The sequence below is a fragment of the Chelonoidis abingdonii genome, chromosome 4 (assembly GCF_003597395.2).
Source record: "Chelonoidis abingdonii isolate Lonesome George chromosome 4, CheloAbing_2.0, whole genome shotgun sequence".
In the NCBI taxonomy this organism is placed as follows: domain Eukaryota; kingdom Metazoa; phylum Chordata; order Testudines; family Testudinidae; genus Chelonoidis; species Chelonoidis abingdonii.
The window spans coordinates 147,618,893-147,637,823 of record NC_133772.1 but is presented as its reverse complement, the minus strand read 5'-3'; the positions used below and the strand labels follow the sequence as shown (position 1 = coordinate 147,637,823).

Sequence of the window (18,931 nt, the reverse complement as noted above, 5' to 3'; positions counted from 1 at the left end):
CCTTTTAAATTAGTTTATCCTCACAACATGGCTGGCAGGTAGCAGGGGTATGATTATCTCCACTTTACAGAAAAGGAACTGAGGCATAGAGGGATGAAGTGACTTCCCCAAGGTCATACAGGAGCTCAGTGCTAAAGCCAAAGACAGAACACAGATCTCCTGAGTCCTCATGCAGTGCCTTAACCACAAGACCACGTTTCCTGTCATGGTGTTTCTTTACTTGCTCCAAGGCTCTGTCATCTCTTTTGTCTAACGTAGGCCGTACCCACTCTGGTCAAAATCTGCTCCTTTTCACTTGTCTGTGAAGTTCCTATGATGGTATATAAACAGTGGTAGTGCAAACTTTTTTTCCTGTCCTTCATAACCTTTTGGGTAAGGTAACATAAGTGCAAAAAACACCAAAAACGGAAAAACTTTTGGTGCAATTTCTCACACTTGCTTTCAGCCCAGAGGTGTGAGTCTGAAGAATAACCCATCAGCTGAAGAATGACAGGAAAGAAGGGCTGGGAAATCTGGAAAGCAATTAGGATACACACACAGGTGTGTGGGGAGCTTTATTTTTTGTGCTGATTGAGGTGCATACCATACAGCATGAGCTGGGCTACCCACACAACACATTATTCCAACTGGCCATCAGGTGCATTGATCTGACTGTCTCTTCCCAGGTACAGCATTCAAATGCTATCGTGCACCTTGCTCACATGCACTAAGGCACAAATTGCTGGCACCCGGCACAAGTAACTTGAGGGTTTCCACATGCAGGAGAAGAGGCTTTTGATGAGTTCTGATGGCAGATGCCTCCCACCTTTGCAGTTAACCTGTCCAGGGATAGGGGAGACCAGACCTGCCCTGGTTTTCCCCATGACTCTTATTGCAGTTTGTTGCTGGAATACGTTCAGCCCCTGCAGCATGAATGCCCCCCACATGTCTTGCCCCTTTCCACACACGTCTTGCCCCTTTTCTCCCTGGCAGCAAACAGGCAGATATGTGTATTGACTCTCTCCTTGCCAGTGTGAGAAGAAGAGCCTCTCAAACCTGTATTTGTGGGGCATAACCTCCTCCACTATTAGAGCAGCTTCACCCCAGTTTGGGTGGATACTTGGCCCAGAGCTTCCCAACAGTCCTTTCACACAGCCACAGTGAGAAGTTGTTCTATGCAGGCCACAAACTGAGGCCCAGATATCTTGTCTGCACTGTGGTCCGTCGTTCCCCCTCCGGAAGCTGACCCGCTTCTTAGCAACTTGGTAGCCCCACCACAGAGTGCAGTGATTGGAGCCCTACTGTAGACAAGGCAGTGTTGGCGTGTTTATCACATGACATTTACACCAGCTCTGAGCAGGTTTAGACTGCACAGTCTTTAGAACATTGGAGGCAGACTGAAGCCCTGTCAGCAGGAGAAAATGGAAGCCATTTAATGGAGACTCAGCCAGAGAGATTCAGTGACTTAGCCAAGCCCAAGGTCTAGTGGCCAGAGCCCGAGAGCCTGACAGGTTGGAAGCTCCTTGGGCATTCGTCATTTTGTGTCCTGCTCAGAGTTTAATACATGACAATAACGTCTCCTCCTGCAGCCATTAGACATCACTCCCTCCCCCTCAAATCACTAAAAAACCCTGTGGTCGAGTCTCCAACTCGAAACTTAAGTTAAACTTATACCCCAAAGATGCCAGCTGAAACATTCAGAGGACGAAAGGGTAAGGAGAGCTTGCATACGTGGCCGCAATTCTTTCTTCTGCCAGAGCAGTATTCGGCGAAGGAAAGGGGTCAGCGGGGGGAGGGCAAAGGAGGAACCTTACACCTCTTTTGATTCCAGGGTTGTGCCACAAGGCTGTTGTGACTTCTGCTTAGCTACCATGGCCACCTAAGGGCTGTTGCAGCCGGTGAAAATAGCAAGGGTGCAATGGCACCGCTGCCCCACCTCCTTCCATGGCCATGCCCCAGGATACCCCTTCCACAAGGGAATGCAGTAGAGGTGGGAAGGGGCAGGGCTGGTACAAGAAAGCCATCCAGGGGAGCCTGTACACCTGGATGGTTTCCTGGCTGAGAGATTCGTTCTCTTTACAGACCGACCCTTTTTTGCTGCTGGACTGGTATGAAAGATCAGTATTGCATGGTGAAACTGGACCAGTTATGTGCCTCAGTGCCTAGGGAGAAGAGGGCAAGTAAAGCATAGATCTGGAGGGAGCTACTGCTTGTTCAGACTGGTGTGAGCAAGATCAGAAGAAACCTGCCAGCTTCTGCTTTACCTTGGCATTTCTCGGCTTTGCCAGGTTTCGTTCCAAGCAATGTTAGTGTTTTTTCAGTGTGGCTTGCTTCTGAGAAGTTGTGATTTTTTTGTTTCTCATTAGCCACATCAGTTTGTTGTTTATTACCCTCCCTCCTGTGGTCCCACTACCTGCTGTCACTATAGGAACCGAAGACAATTCAGTCCCCTTCACCCCTGAATACTTGCTCAGTCAAATCTTGTAAACATCTAGTTGAGTACATGACATGCTGCACTGACTCTGGTTATCTTGTTTCTTGCTGCCTGCCTCTTCAGTAAGCCATAGCTTCAAAATCAACATATGCCACCAATGTTTCATTTTGATGGGGTCTTTGACTTGAACTGTGCAATTGAACTTCGCAGCCATCTGATGTTAATAGGAATTACTGGAATAATATGCTGAATTATTTTGCAGATCGTGCTTATGCTTTCTGACATATGTGTGTTTGCCACCTGTACTAGCTGATCTACGTAATGTCTGTCCTTGCTTTTGGCATTTCAGTGCACGTGATGTGAGACTGCTTTAAAAGCTTTTCTGCTAGCATCTCTAATTCTTTCCAGAGCCAATGGCACAGGCAGAATGCAACGAGCAGAAATAAGAGAATATTCCTTTACAGTTTGACACGAAAATGTTGCCTTACAGGGCCACTTTCTCAGCTGAGCTATTGCCAGTGATGTCACTAGTTAATTTAGGTCCAGGCCTGAAGTCGGCAACGAGTTACACCTGCTGGCGATGTGGCCTTGTATTGTTAAGAGTAGTAATCTTGATTTTGGAGCTTGTGTTTTATTTCAACGGAGGAAAAACATTTTAACAGGATACATTGAAGAGACAGACACATTTACCAGGTTCTTAGTAAATGGCAAAGGAATTCTCCCATACCAGAGACATTTTCCATCTGTGACGGTCTTATGTATTTTTGGAGGAAGTGTAAAACATTTCCAAAGGTATTTGCCTTCAGTACCTCTCTCTGTCTGCCAAGAGGTTCAGCCACTTACTTCCCTCACCCTCCCCAAGGAAAATGCAATCTCTCCTTCAATTTCCGTCCGACATGATGAGTGCTGTTTTGTCACCCTTAAGACATAGCATTCCTTCTTTTCATATGGCCGTGTATGAATGGTTTATGACCAACTTACCCCCAATGAGCCTGATCCTGATTACACCCATGTAAATTGGTAGTAATTCTCTTGAAGTTAATGGAATTCACTGGTTTATACATTAGATTGAGCCAAAGCCTGTGGAAGTCAAGAGGAGTCTTTCCATTGACTTCATTGGGCTATGAATCAGACCCAGAGGGAGAGCAGAATCAGACTCATTGTGTAATTTACCCCATTGTTTATGTCACCAGTAGATTTGGCCCAATATGGGGTTTGCACCCACTAACTACAAGCTGCATTCTGCTGAGTTTGGCTTCTTATGCATTTGGGAGGGCATGGGTGTGGGGTGCAGGCATGGAGGTGAGTTAACCACACTTTGCTCCGGGACAGGCATTTCCAGTTGCAATATTTTATTTCTTTGTTTTTGTCACTAGTTCCTCCAGAGGCCATTGGTTTCTTATCTGCAGTTGGAGTCTTTATTGTCCTCCTCACAGTCCTTTTCCTCTTAATCAACAAGAAACTGTGCTTCGAAAAGATCGGTGGACTCCCATGCTTGGAACAACCAAGGAGACGAAAACACTACAAAGAGAGGTCGAGGGTTCATGAGGGCCTGGGTAAGCATCGTCATTATCTCTGTGCCTTTGATGTACAGAAACTCACTGAGGCTTTGATTAAGAAAACAGTAGAGCCATTTTATGGTGTCTAGTGTTGTTTGTGTGGAAAATAGCTGGGGTTTGAGGTGCGGTGGTGTGACCTCTAACAGCAGATATAATGAATACAGCATTGCTACAAGGGACCCATCCTCTTTGTTGTCCTGAACAATGTTCTCTTGAAAGATGGAAGAAAAGGTTGGAGAAAACACATTTTTCCATTGTTATCTTGTGGGAGTGCTTTGGTAGTGCAAAGAGCAGACAAATCTGGGCATTTCTGGCATTTCCTCAGAGCAATGGGAATGTTGTTTGCTCAGTGTAGGATGCATTCATCCTGACTTCCTGACATTAACTCTCATACATATCATCCTGCATTAGTCCCATTCCAGAAACATATATTAAACAGATCTGCGATGACACTCAGAGTTACTATAGCTTGCAGGGAAGGCTTATGGGGGAGTTTTACTTTTCTTGTTTAGCCTAAGAACGTCAGCACGTAACCTGAAATTTTCAGACGTGCTCAGCTCCTACAACAGAACCAGACTGATTTTTTCAGAAGAGCTCTGCTCCTGTTTAGGCACCTGAATATGTGGCTACATTGGGAGCTTGTAAGTCCTTTTGAAAATCTGACCTTCGGTGTCTCAGTGGGAGGTGCTGAACTGCATGCAAATCTGGCCAGTAGCTTCCTAAATGTTTTGATGGGAAGGAAAAATGCTAAGTAAATGTTCTTTAGGGTGATGTTAATGCCAATAATGGGGGACATTTCATAGAAGCTACCTGTCATGTATCAGAAAGTTCTACAATATATATTTTTAAATATATATGAACACTTAAAGAGGCACTGCCAAGCTGCTAGGCTAAAATATGACCTGCCTTTAATGTTTTTTTCAGATTTTGCTTGCAAAGTCGGTTGCATTTTACATGTGTTTGGGTTTATCTGCCAGAATATATCCTTCAGTGTGCTTTTAATTAAATGATGGTGCAAGCTGCCCAATCTTCAAGATTAGTTACAGAAGGGCCTAACCCTATTAACACTTAGGTCTCAATCCTGCAATTCTCTTCCTGTGGATTGGCCACAGACCTGTATAAAACCTCATGGACTGCACTGTAGCTATATCCAGTTGGCCAGGATCCACCCACACTGAGGCCTTAATAAAAAGCAAACAAATGCTTAGTCACAAGTTGACGCGGAAGTTAATGGGACTACTTATCAATGTGGTTAAGCCTGCCAGTAAATCTTTTTAGTAACAAAGCCATTGGGACACATCCAGAATGAAGGGCTCAGCTTGCATGTCATTTTTTTCCTTTTCTTTTGGGGCTCTGTGTCATAAATTTAACGTGACTTAAGCATAGATTTTTCTGTGTTAAAAGAAATTTAACAGTATTATTTTTAAGTCTTTAGTTTTTTTCTGGCAAGTAGTACAAGAGTGTGGCTTTTTTTTTTTAAAAAAATGACACATCTCTCAGCAATGTGTAGGTGTCAACGTTCTTTGGAGCTGTCAAAGACTATCATGCAAACACGTATTTACGATGCCTTTTAAAATGTGAATTATTAATAAACAGGGTGGATTTTTTTCCCTCCCAAATTCTGAAGGCATAAAATTGCTGCCAAGCTGAAGCACTCTGTGGCAATTTTCATTTCAAAGTAAATTTTCTATGACTGAGTAATAAACCCTTGAAAACATGGGTTTATAATGGAAACACTAATTCAACTTTAACTACAGCTGTGCTGTACAAGCAAAATACCATACACATTAATGAGGTGCTAAATCTGATACCATAGATGAGTACATCGTAATCATTAATTACAATGGGAGATTACTGTTGGAGCCTATGTTCTCCTACACAAAGTAAAACAGTCATGAAAAGTTGAAGTTAGAGTGATTCAAAATGTCACCTTTTCTACGGTTAGGTTAATTTTGATATATAGGTATTTTTAAGACCAATAGAAGACATGCTTGCAAAAGAACCAGGATTTCTTACAGACATAAATATGAAAAAATAGACCAAAACCTAATGGTTACATATCACATCAGATGGCAGTTGCAGAAGCCTAGCATATAGGCTGATGATGGGGTTGCCAGGTGGTCTGACTCTAGCAGGGCAGCTGTGGTTTATGATGAAATCATTCTATGAGATAGCTGTAGTTAGTATAACTAAGGAAATTTCCAAATATTACTGCTAACAAGTAAAAATTTTTTCTACCAAGGAATTTGATTTTTGCTGTGGTAAATGAGTCTGTATATATGTATGTGTATGGGTATATATTATTACAGTATATGCAGTATATAAATTACTTGTGATTCTGTTTTTCAGTTCTCTTCTTTATTCTTCTTGGTGGAAGGTTGCCTTTATTATTAAAGGGCCAAATTCAATTTAAAAAAACCCTGCTTCTCATTGTTAAGATGTAAATTGTTATGGTAGTAAGTAAATGATGGGCAGATATGGTGAAATAGTGAAATCTAGCCACCCCACTTCAGGTGGCATTTGGAATGGCTGAAACAGTTCTTCTGTCAGCTATTGAAATTGGTTGGCCAAATTGAAGGGCAGGTGGAAGGAATCAAATTTTAATCTTCAGTACACTGCTGTAAATCTGGAATACCTTTATGGACTGCAATGAAGTAACTCAGATCTTACACCATTGAGAATAAGTTCAGAATCTCGCCCAAGAAGTTTAATGGCTCTCTGAATTTGATGTACATGACAATCTTCACCTGTATCCTTGCTGGATTTGCTGTTGAATGTTGACCTAGCTAACAATAAAAATAAAGTTGGAAGGAAAAATAAATCTGTCTGGTTCATACATTGTAGGTTCTCATGTTAGCCTCATATATATAATGAGTGTCTTCCAGTGCCCGGAATCTGAACAAAGATTTGACTGAAGTTGGTTGTACAGTGGCAAAAGGAGTTGAGTGAAGTACATGTTTTCATCATTGTGAATCTGTGAGAGACATCTGGCCATTTTAGCCCTAATTTGATTGTAATAGAGGGGCCTGTCTCTTTCTGAAAGGAACAATACACTTGAAGAATCTTTATGGAAAAAAGTATTAATTGAAAACCCTTTAGGGAACTCCAGAACAATGACTCGTAATTACTGGTACGCAATGAGTGTCGCTTGTGGTACTTGAGGCTTTTGTGTCTAGTACTCTAGTCCCTCTTTCTGACCTTAATGATGAGCTGCATTCTGGACCATGATGCTTTGCCACTGATTGTCTCTCTTCAAGTGTGTGTGCACTCCAAGCCATGTTGGAGCAGCCAAGAGCAGTTCTGAGTTAGAGTGTATACAGCTGAACAGAAGGAGTTGGGACTAACTGCTGGGTTGCTAAGCCTTAGCATGGTTAACATCAGGGCCGGCACTACCATTTAGGCGACCTAGGCAATGGCCTAGGGCGCCAGAATTTTTGGGGGGCGCTATTTTGCCGGGGGGGGGGGCGGCACGTGGCTCCTGGGGACCTACCGCAGTCATGCCGGCGGACGGTCCGCTGCTGTGGCGGCTCTGGCGGACCTACCACAGTCATGCATGCGGCAGGTCCACCGGAGCCTTTAGACCAGTGGACCGCCCGCCGGCGCGACTGTGGCAGCTCCACTGGAGCCGCGGGGGGCGGCGAAATGGCCGTCCGCCTAGGGCGTCAGAAACCCTGGCGCCGCTCCTGGTTAACGTGCAGTTTCCCTCCAGGAGCTGGTAGCCATTGCTCTAGGAGTTGAGGGGGGAAGAGGAAATATTATCCCTTTGATCTGTACCATTGGTTCTCAAACTTTTTTTTTTTTGCGGACCACTTGAAAATTGCTGAGGGTCTCGGCGGATCACTTACTGATCTTCCCAAATGTTGTTTGTATTGTTAGCTAACTATTGTAAAGTGCTTTGGATAATAGCACTATATAAAAAACTTCATAATAATTTATTTTGTTCTGTAAATAAAAGCACACAACTCGGATTTTAATATCAGTAGTCCTACCTTTCTAATGCAATGGACGTGCCCTCTCTCCTCCACTGCAGCAGCCTCCTAGCTGGGGCTGGGAAGGAGGTGGGTATCTCCCCTGCCACAGCAGCCACAGAGCTGAGGCTGGGAAGGAAGACCATCTTTCCCCAGCATCTACAGCTCTGGAGCTGGGGAAAGTCGCCTCTTTCTCTAGCAGCCGCAGCCCTGCATGTCCCAGATTCCTCCCCCCCCCCGCTTTTTTTTCTCACCCTACTGTCCCCTCCCACCTATTCTCTATTCCCCCGAAAGCCACCCCCCCACTTACATATGCGTCTTCTTCAGGTTGCAGGCACCTAATTAGTGGAATCACACCTGCGCGGCTCCACTAATTAGATGGGTGGTCCCTTAGTCTCTTGTGTTCCAGCCATTCAGGTGCGCACCTTAGAGGGAATTATCTGCAGACCCTCTTTATGGAGCTCGTGGACCACTGGTGGTCCACGGACCACAGTTTGAGAACCTCTGATCTATACAGTACAAGCAGGGTGAATCTTGTTCCTGTGCAGAGGGTCAGTACAAGACCTCTGCACCACTTTAGTCTCAAGTGAGCTCTAGTTGGATGGTGTACAGTGCTGCAAAGGCCCTTCGCATGGGGTGACTTTTACCCTCGAAGTGGTGAAAGTTTACAACATGCAGTGCTGAGCAGTGCACTTCAGCTGCAAAGTTCATGATCGAAACCAGCTTGTTTGCGGGAATATGTAGCAAGCATAGGGCAAACCCTTGTGTACATAGCCGTATCTAGCCACAAGCTGCAGTGCTGTGACTCATAAAAGAAAACAATCCACTTTGTGTTGTATCTCGATTTAGCACTTTTTAATATTGATGTGACTTATTCCAAAGTGGAGCAGAATGATCAATCTTACAGCCCACACTGAAGGCCGGAGAAGAAAATTGGGATCTCTTGACCTCCGCTTTACACAATTTACAGAGCAAAAAATGACAGAATTCTGCCTTTTCCTCATATTGCCAACAACAAGCATTCAAAAATCACAAGTTGCATCCCCCAAAAAATCATGAGACAGCTTAAAATCAAAAGTAAACAAAATGGGTGTGGGGTTGATTTTTATTTTCTTGGTTTTTTTTTTAACCCTTAGAGTGCCTCAGATTGTGTTTTCATGCTTTTCTTCTAAGCCACAGGGGATAGAAATTTCCTTTAAAAAAAAAAAAAAGCTGAAATTCTTACATAGTTACTTGACTGCAGGAACTGGGGATTTAAGGACAACACCCAATATCACAAGACTTGGAATAAAATCACGAGGGTTGGCAACACTGCATTTTTCTCTTGCTTTCTCAGTGTGTCCTTTTGTCTGAGTCCTCCATGGAACCTGTCTTGGGAGCAGAGGCTGTGACCATCTGGTACTGACACCAAGCTAACCCTTATGCCTACTCATGAATGTGGAAGAGAAAGGGGAAGCAAATGGTGGCAGTAATGTGCACACTCAGTTTACAAGCTGTGTAGACTGTCTTCCTCCAACAGCACAATCAATAGTGAAAGAGATTTGTGTCTTTCCAGAGCAATACAGTTATGGTCGCTATTAACATTGCTTACATTAGCAGTAGCACCTAGAACCGGAACCCCTGTAGGCTTGGTGTTGTGTTGTCACAGAAAAAGGCATGGTCCCTGCCTCAAAGAGCTTAGAATCTAATTGGAAGCACTACAGCACCAGTGAGTGAAACAAGCAGTAAGTGGGAGGAAGGAGGAGGGTAACTGCAATGAGGCTACGCAGTTGTCTAGAATAGGTCTGTGGCTTTGAATTCTTTTAAAGGCAGCATACGTAATGTCTAGAGCACTGCTCTGGGATCCAGGAGACTTGGATTCTATCCCTGGCTCTGCCACTAGCCTGCTGGCTGACACTGGGCAAGTCACATCGCTGCTCTGTGCCTCAGTTTCCCCATGTGTAAAATAGGGCTAACAATAGTCACTAAAGTGCTGTGAGATCTGCTGATGAAAAGAGCTTTGCAAGAGCTAGGCATTATTATTACTATTTATTAATGAAGTGTTTGAACATAAATACCATACTGTTTCTGTCTGTCTCACTGTCTAGCCAGTGTTAGATGTCTGATTTCTGTAGGCATAGTGACAGAAGAGGATTGTGAGAGGGTGAGGGGTTGGACATATGGGTCAGTTCAGGGACTTAAAGATCCACCCATGCCTCAGGGGCATTGTGAAAAGGAGTGGAGAGATATGTGTCTAAAGTCTGTAGCATATGGCGTAATGTGTGCGTGTATTCCCACAGTGTTAACTGTGGAGCATTTGCTGGTGGTCCACAGAGAGCCAGCCACCTAGAGCTCCACAGATGTGTGGGGGAGATGTAAGGAAAGCAACAACAGAAGTTAAAAAAAAAATCTTTATCACAGGAAACTAAAAATGTTTCAGTACTTTCCTAGCGTTACTTTTCCATGCAAGCAATTGCCACAGGCTTGTTACATGATCACAGAGCAGAGGGGAGATAGCTAGGCCATGTGCTTGCAAAGGGTGGGGACTCAGAAGTCAGTCGGTCTAATTATATGGCGTCTGCACTATGAAAATAGGATGAGAGCCCTTGTGTGTGCGGGTGAGCACATGTACACTCACATAGATGCTGAAAGTTATTTGCTATGCCACCTTCTTGTTACTATTCAAAAACGAACCATCCGGTTGCTGTGCTCATTTGACCCATGGTCAGAGAATTTCTAAAGACCTGATTCTGGTCCCAAATTGATTTTTCACTGATGTAACTCGCTTCAGTGGAGATACTCCTGATTTACACTGACAGTGGATTGGAATCTGGCCCTCCCCTATATCACAGGCAACAGAATATAGTCCAGATGTGTTTCCCCCTACTCCCCACTGACCTAAAATTTACCCAAGAACATAATTATTGATTGTGTTAGCACCTACGCGTTCCACTTGTGGACCAGGACACCATCGTGCTAGGCGTAGGTGTCGTGGATTCATGGGTCTGGTTTATGCCCTGAGCTTTAACCCATCTCCCGGGAGTAATGCTTTTGTGTACTGGATCCCCTGTGTCCCACGGGGTTGGCGCAGCTGTCTCTGAAGCTGAGCTTTGGGCACCAGCTCTCCCTCTCTTTGTATGGTCATGACTGCACAGGAAAGACAAATCTGCAGCTGTCCTGTGCCAGCTGACTCGGGCTCATGGGGCTTGGGCTGCGGGGCTGTTTCATTGCTGTGTAAATGTCTCAGCTCGGGTCTGGAGCCTGGGCTCTAGGACCCTGCAGGGTGGGAGGGTCCCAGAGCTCGGGCACCAGCCCAAGTCCAGACGTCTACACAGCAATGAAACAGCCCCACAAGCCCGAGTCGGTTGGCACAGGTCAACTGCGGGTTTTCTTTGCTGTGTCGACATACCTTCCGGGGCTCCCTGCAGCAAGTCCAGCCAAGCCAGACCCCTGTGAGAGACTCCCCCCACTTCTGGGCACAATGCTCTCAGTAAGTATCTTCAGTATCCACAACACAGGCCTTTGCAGAGGAAGGAAACAGTTTACCAGTTATCTGGAATACAGACTCAGGCCTGGTCTACACTACGCGTTTAAATCGGTTTAATGGCCGTTAAATCGATTTAACGCTGTACCCGTCCACACGACGTTGCCATTTATATCGATATAAAGGGCTCTTTAAATCAATTTCTGTACTCCACCCCGACGAGAGGAGTAGCGCTAAATTCGATAATTACATTCGGAATATAGGAAGTGTGGATGGAAATGGACGTTATTGGCCTCCGGGAAGGTACCACAAGTGCAGCCACTGACCTCTCTGGCACAACAATCTGCAAACTCCGGATGCAGCAGGAGGTAAAACAGAAAGACCCGCGAACTTTTGAAATTACATTTCCTGCTTGCCCAGCATGAGCTCTGCATCAGCCAACGGGTGGCAAAAGCAGTCTCAAATCCAAAGAGCTCCACAAACTGGAACCGGTAACGGGAGATACAGAATCTGACGGCGATGGGGAGACAATCTGTTCTATCAGAGCTCCGTTACAGAACACGAAATGCCAAAAACATTGAAAAAAAAACTCCAAGATACACAGCGCTTGCGTATAAGCGTAACGGGAAGCCAGAGACTCAAATGGAACGCTCATGTGAGGGAGGGGGTAATCTGAGAGACTCCAGCTATCGCCACATCCACAAGCAGTCTCTTAAAATTACTTTGCATTCTTGCTGAGTCCCAATGTCTGTAGATCAAAACAGTGTCTGGCGTGGTTCAGGGAACACTCCTCAGTGCCTCTTCCCCCCCCACCACAGTGAACGAAAAAGCTAAATAGAAAATCAGTCCTTGACTACTTTCAAAATGTCACCCCTATGTTACTAGAATGCTGCTGGAGAAGCGATGCACAGCATGACGACAGTAACCCGCTCCTCTCACCCCACTCCCCTTCTCTGGGGTAGAAGCGGTGCTGGTAGGACTGCCCACCATCCGGAGAACCCCATCCCTGAATAATGCTAATACGATGAGGCAATTATCCTGGTTACTCCGAGTAGAAGGACAGATACGGCCAATACCAGCTCATCACTGAACAAGGGGGGAAAATTTTGAAAGCAAAAATGGGATTAACTCAATGGCAATGAAGTCAATTCCTCCTATGGTTTCCAACAAAATAGAGTACCGTCCTGCTGGACTTGCATAGCCCCGGGTGGCTGCCTCCAAGTGCCCCCCCCCAATGTATCATAAACAATCTCTGTTTCTTATCTTTTATTCCTTACAAACTGTCAGACACAAATGGGGGGGGGCACTGCCATGGCAGCTGAAGGAAGGTTGGGGAGAAGGAAGCAATGTGACGGTTGTTGCGGGAGGCCCCCTGTTAATACTGACACGGAGCAGCTGTGCTCTCTGATACACTGGATTCTATTACACTTGCTACGATCAGCAGGAGGACTCTGGTTTTAGAGAAACCAAGGGAGGAATTGACTCATTGCCAGTGAGTCAATCCCAATATTGCTGTTCAAAAAATTTGCAGCCAGGGCACTACACGATAGCACGGACAGTACAGGAGGGAGATAACCGCCATCTATTGCAGTTTCCTCCGGCAGTGACGGACAAACGACTGGTAACCATCCTCTGCATCATCAAAAGCAATGAAATCGATGCTGTGTAGCGCTGGAGTACTCGCCTCTGTCTCCGCGGCATCCAGTACACATACGGTGCCGGGAAAAAAAAAAGGCTGAAAGGGCTCCATGGTTGCCGTGCTATGGCGTTGCTCAGTTCACGCCAGGGAAAAAGGCGCGAAACGGTTTGTCTGCTGCTTTCACAAAGGAGGGGTGAGGCTGTACCCAGAACCACCCGCGACAATGATTTTGCCCCATCAGGCACTGGGCTCTCAACCCGGAATTCCAAAGGGGCGGGGGAGACGGGAACTATGGGATAGCTACGGAATGGCTACCCACAGTGCCACCGCTCCAGAAATTGACGCTAGCCATGGACCATGGACGCACACTATCGAATTAACGTGCCTAGTGTGGACGCTCACATTCGACTTTATAATATCAATTTTATTAGACCGATTTTAGCTAATTCGATATTATCCCGTAGTGTAGACGTGGCCTCTGAATGTCATTGGGTTAGCATGAAAGAGGTTTTGCCATGCCTGCTTCCCTATGCTCCATTCCTGCTTTGTCTCTCCATAGAGAGAGCCCTGTGGGTGTGTCTCTGAGGCCAATTCTTAACACATGTTCCTGTGTCCATTGTCCTTCTGCTGCAAAACCATGCTGTGTTCACATATTCAGCTCCCTCTGCAACAAATGTGTTGATTCTAGCCCAGACATTCCTAGTGGCTGTATGTGTCAAATACCTAACCTGATCTCCCATATCCCAGGAAGAAAAATTAGTTCTTCCCCCAACGAGTAGCAGTGCAAAGGTGCTTGATATAGAGTCATGCAGATACTTTATAAAATATTGAGGATAATTCTCACATTTGTCCAAGAGGTATAAGCACAGAACAAAAAGACAGTCCCTGCCCCAAAGAGGTTACAATCTAAGTAGAATAGTAATGTGCCTATATATGGAATAAGTAGTTTGAGTCACACAGAGCAACTCACAGAATGGAATAAACCCTTTGGGGTCAGGTTGCAATCAAACTGTCCTGCTTGGATTTAACAGTGGTACTGCAGATGTTATTTCATAATGTTTGCGTTTAGGAATTGCAGAAACATTTTTCATCTTGTTTTCGTATTATTTCTCTACATTGTAGACAAGCCTGGATTCGTGAAACAGCTCCTAACTGTTACAAACAATTAATGTCAAGCTTACACAATAGATCTTGCTATCACTCTTCCCTCCCGCCTCCCATGATAACTGCAGGGGACAGTAATTTATAGTTGCCATTCTTTTACAAAAGGAGCGCACATGACAAAGGATCAGAAAGAAAGGAGGCTAAATATCCTGACAAAAATGGGTTTTGTTATTGGGAAATCAGTTTTTAAAACAAATCTTGGCACAACTCCAAACATAGCTAGCTGCATGCAAAGCTGTGAAGAGAGTAATATGAAATTTCAGAATTCACTGCTTGGGTTCTAGAGCTTTTACGGCTTCTGATCCTTGTTTTATATTGCACCCATTACTGAGATATCCTGTTTTGGGAGAAGTGCTCGAGAGTTAAAGCATTTATACTGCTCCTCTGTCTTCAAAAGTCTGTGTGACTGATGTACCCTCAGATACTACAGTGATCAGTGCTTGACACATGTATGTAGAAATTTACATGGTGACTCTTGCTCTTCCCCATCTTTCACTCCTGGGGGCATTCTGCACCAAAAAATTACAAATTCTCTGCATACTGACCATACTGGGATTGTTAGGTGATTTATTGGCAGCAATTTGCCAATTTTCCAGCTCCGCTGCACCAGGAAACTAGGGTTACACAGTCTCCTCCACCAAACCCCCAGTACGAGGGGACCTTTGAGGAACAGGAGGCTAGGGTGGACAAAGAGACTACCCCTCAAACCCCTGTTTCGTCGTTGTTTCTAGGTGAGACAATCAGGCAATGCCATAACAAGGGCGAGGCAAGTGAGATACTTGCCTCGGTCGCGCAAAGTGGAGGGGCACAGCTCTACTGCGATCGGTGGTGTTTTGGCGGCAGCTCTACTGCTACCGCTTCTTTGTCGGCAGTTTGGCAGTGGGTCCCTGAGTCCCTCTCAGAGGGAAGGACCTGTTGCCAAATTGCCACCGCCACTTCATTCATTCTTTGCCGGCAATTCGGCGGTGGATCCTTCTCTCTGAGATGGACTCAGGGACCTGCCGCCAAAGAGCCTGGAGCTGGCCCTTGCCTTGGACACAAAAGTTCCTTGTTATGGCTCTGCAGTCATGCGTCCACCACCATTTATCGCCAATGATTTTTGTCAATTCCGGCACCTTGTGAAGAGAGTGGTTGACACCATCCACATACTGTACTTCTTGAGGAGGTTAAAGACTCTCATCACAAACTCCTGGACACTTTGCATTCTGTGACACCCACCGGGATTGCACTACCCATTAATGAACCACTCCTGCATCCAGCAACTCCAGCCATCATGCTGCTAATTTGTAAACAGGTGGATAAGAAATATTATGTTGCCCCAAGGACTCAGAATTTTTGTTTCCTCCATCCCCCTTCTAATTCCCTGGTGGTGAATGCTGTAAACAAGTGGGGTAGACAGAATTACTCCAGGTCTGCTCGTTAGGAAAAGGGCCAGAAAAGGTTAGATCTTTTTGGATGAAAGCCTACTCATCTGCGACTCTCCAATTTCAGATCACAAATTATCAGGAGATTATGGACAAGTATGACTACATTAATTACAATGAGTTCACATCCTTTGTTGGTCATCTTCCACAGGAGCACAAAGAACACTTCCTTCTGGGCCATCATTAAAGAGGGTCAATTATTGGCCAGAATCTCTCTCTCCAAGCATCCTTGGATGCTGCAGACACTGCTGCTAGATCCATCTCCACAGTAGTTGTCACGTGCAGGATGTTGTGGCTCCAGTTGTTGGGACAAAGGAACACTAATTCTAAGAGTGATGAACAACATTGGGCAGGACGAGGCCAGGGTTGTCCTTGTAGTACCAACTTGTCCGAGGCAAGGTTGGTGTCCTTACCTGCTTCACCTGTGTATCCAACCAATGATCAAGCTTTTTACCGTCCTGCATCTTCTCTTCCAGGAAATGGGTTTTGTGTTTCAATCCAACCAAGAGGTGAAGTTGTTCTCCAAACATAACTCCCAGATGGTTCATGGGATTAGAATCCACCTGCTCAACAGGAGTACAACAAGTATTATAAACAGTAGAAGGGAGTCAACTCGAATTACTTAAATTCAGAAATGGAAGAAGTTCAACCGCTGGTGTCACCATCACCATCTTGTGCCTGAATCTCCTCCGTTCTTAGCCATTGTGGACTATCTGCTGGACTTAAAAAATTGGGTATATCAGTTAGCTCTGTTAAAGATTCATCACCCTGTGATATCAGCTCTTCATTTCCCCCTAGATGGGTATTCCATTTTTGTGCACTCTGTGTCCTTGAGATCTATTAAGAGTCTGGGTAATCTTTATCCCCAGGTTAAAGATGCTACTATGATTTGGGATCTCAGCCTGGTACATAGATATCTTATGGGACCTCTGTTCAAATCTATGGTGAGCTGCTTCTTGCTTCACTTATCTATAAAGACTGCCTTTCTAGTAGCTATCATGTCAGCCCACAGGGTTGGAGAAATTGGAGCCTTGATGGCAGGACCCCCATTTATGATATTTTTCAAGGGCAAGGTCTTACTATCACCACACCCAAAGTTCTTAGCTAAGATGCTGTCGACTTTCCACCTGAACCAGTCTATTGATCTACCAGTCATTTTTCCTAAACCACATAAGTCTGATGTGGGAGACTTCGTTAAATGTACGGCAGGCATTGCCCCTTTATCTGGATAGGACCAAGCAATTTCGGAAGTAATTTTGACTCTTGCTCTCCACTGGAGAAGGATCAAAGGGGTCCACAATCTCTTCACAGAGACTCTTGAGTGGATCTGTGGGTGTACTACAGCTGGTGCTTTGCCTCCCCAAAGAGTTATAACGCACTCTACCAGATCACAAGCAAATTCCACACTGTGCAAATTTCAAGCGCTACTTGAAAACATGCAGATGTCTGAGATATATGCAGAGCTGCTACGTGGGCCTCAGTGCGTACTTTTTCTAACACTATGCCTTGGTCAATGTGCTCAGATCTGATGCGGCGCTTGGTTCTGTTCTAATGTCTTCAGTCTTGAACTTGATTCTGAAGCTCCCTTCTCCCTGTGAGAATACTGCTCAAGAGTCACCTGAAGTGGAGCAGCTGTAGGGCACTACTCAAAGAGGAAGAAAAGGTTACTTTGTGCAGTAGCTGTTCATCGAGATGTGTTTGCCTGTGGGTGCTGCACTATATTCCCTTCTTCCCCTCTGCTTCAGACTGTTCTTGTTGGATGTTTGGACAGAGAAGAAACTGAGGGCAGTTTGCCTGTGCAGCCCTATATACCCTCAGAGTGTGGCATGAGGTTGTAGAGAGGGCATGCGCAGGTCCAACAGACATTGCTTATGGAAGATCTCCAATCAAAGGCTTGAGAGGCATATGTGCACCTGAAGTGGAGCACCCATAGGGGGAGACATCGTGAAGAACCAAACTGCTGCCCAAGGTGAGTAACCTTTTCATCTTTGGAAGCTTGGAGTTATTTTCCCCCTCATTGATGCAGAATGAACAGAGGTCAAAATTTTCCCATAGAGAACAGCAAAGCTGTGGAATGCGTTCCTAGTTCATGTTAAAGAAATAACCATGGCAATGAAAATTGTTAGATCATTTTACCATAGACATTAAATGTATGTGAATTTTGCTAGTTGAATTTCTCCCAATATTCTTTCTTCCTCCTGGGTCTCCTAGGAATGGAATGATGGTACATCTGACAGTTACTGTCATGACTTGGATGTTGGGGGGTCAGGCCTAGTAGTTGAAGCGGGGGTCAGGCCTAGTGGTCAGAGCAGGAGTTGAGAGCCAAGAGTTGAGCCAGGGATCAGAGTCAGGAGAAAGCAGCCCTGGAGCAGAGTGGAACAGGACAGGAGGAAGTCAGGGAACAAGGCAGGCACAGGAGCACTCGCAGCTGCGCGCATAAGATTCGAGCCACCAGGGACCTGCTGCTGCACTTAAAACAGGCCTGGTCTGCAGGTTCCCTTCAGCCAATCAGGTGGGCAGGTCAATTAGGTGGTCTTGCCACAACCCATCTGAGCGCATTTATCTGCCTGGAGGCTGGGCTGGCTAGTCCTCAGGCTCAGCTGAAGAGCTCACTCCTGACAGTTACCATCGCTTATAATATAATCTATAAAGAAAACAATGTATTGATTGTAGGGATTCCATAGTGATGTTGTGGCACTTTCTCTTCTGTGCCTAACATTGACCATTCTACCCATCTGATTTTCTAAAATAAAAGTAACAATTAGTAACTAAACAGGCTATTAGCCTGAAATTTCTCAGGAGAGAGAGAAAAGGTTGGGGATGTTTGAAGTGAATCTGATAAGATATAGATAGATAGATAGATTTGAGATATACACATTAAAAATAAGTGGCACTCTCTCCCACCAACATTTCACTTATTGTTCTCATCAATTTTTCTCCATCCAAACTCAATTTTTTAAAACGTGAGTTAAGATTGGTGAAGTTATTTAAAATGAAAATTCTTAGTGTTGGAAGGGCCTTGCTGTGACGCACGTTGTAAACATCAATTTAAAGCAGCACAGTTGTTAATTAGGGTTTGGGCTTCTGGGAAATAGCCAGTCTCTAACTAATGTAAACTCCCTTGGCTTCTCCAAACAGTTTCTTGAAACTGTCACCCTCCAGTGCCAGTTCACAACCTGCTATAAACTGAACAGTTTTCCTAGATTCTGAAAGGTAACCTCAACTTTGGGGCAGCCTAGTAGTGGCTACCAAAACTGTATCATCCATGGTCCTGCAGATGGTGGTATTTTTATTTTTGTTT

At 45.1% G+C, this 18,931-nt stretch overlaps 1 protein-coding gene across 4 annotated transcripts in view; it reads left to right on the top strand.

Annotated features, from left to right (window-relative positions):
- SYT16 (synaptotagmin 16) overlaps positions 1-18,931 on the top strand; it is an 84,104-nt gene that overhangs the window by 8,709 nt on the left and 56,464 nt on the right. For 2 of the 4 annotated variants that reach the window (XM_032789191.2, XM_032789189.1), the window contains exon 1: positions 3,892-3,969. The exons of 1 other annotated variant lie outside the window; for it this stretch is intronic. The gene's annotated coding sequence lies outside the window, so the exon portion shown is untranslated. Of the gene's footprint in view, positions 1-3,887; positions 3,970-18,931 lie in introns of those variants that run through there. One more of the 4 variants, XM_075065754.1, reaches the window with a different exon arrangement.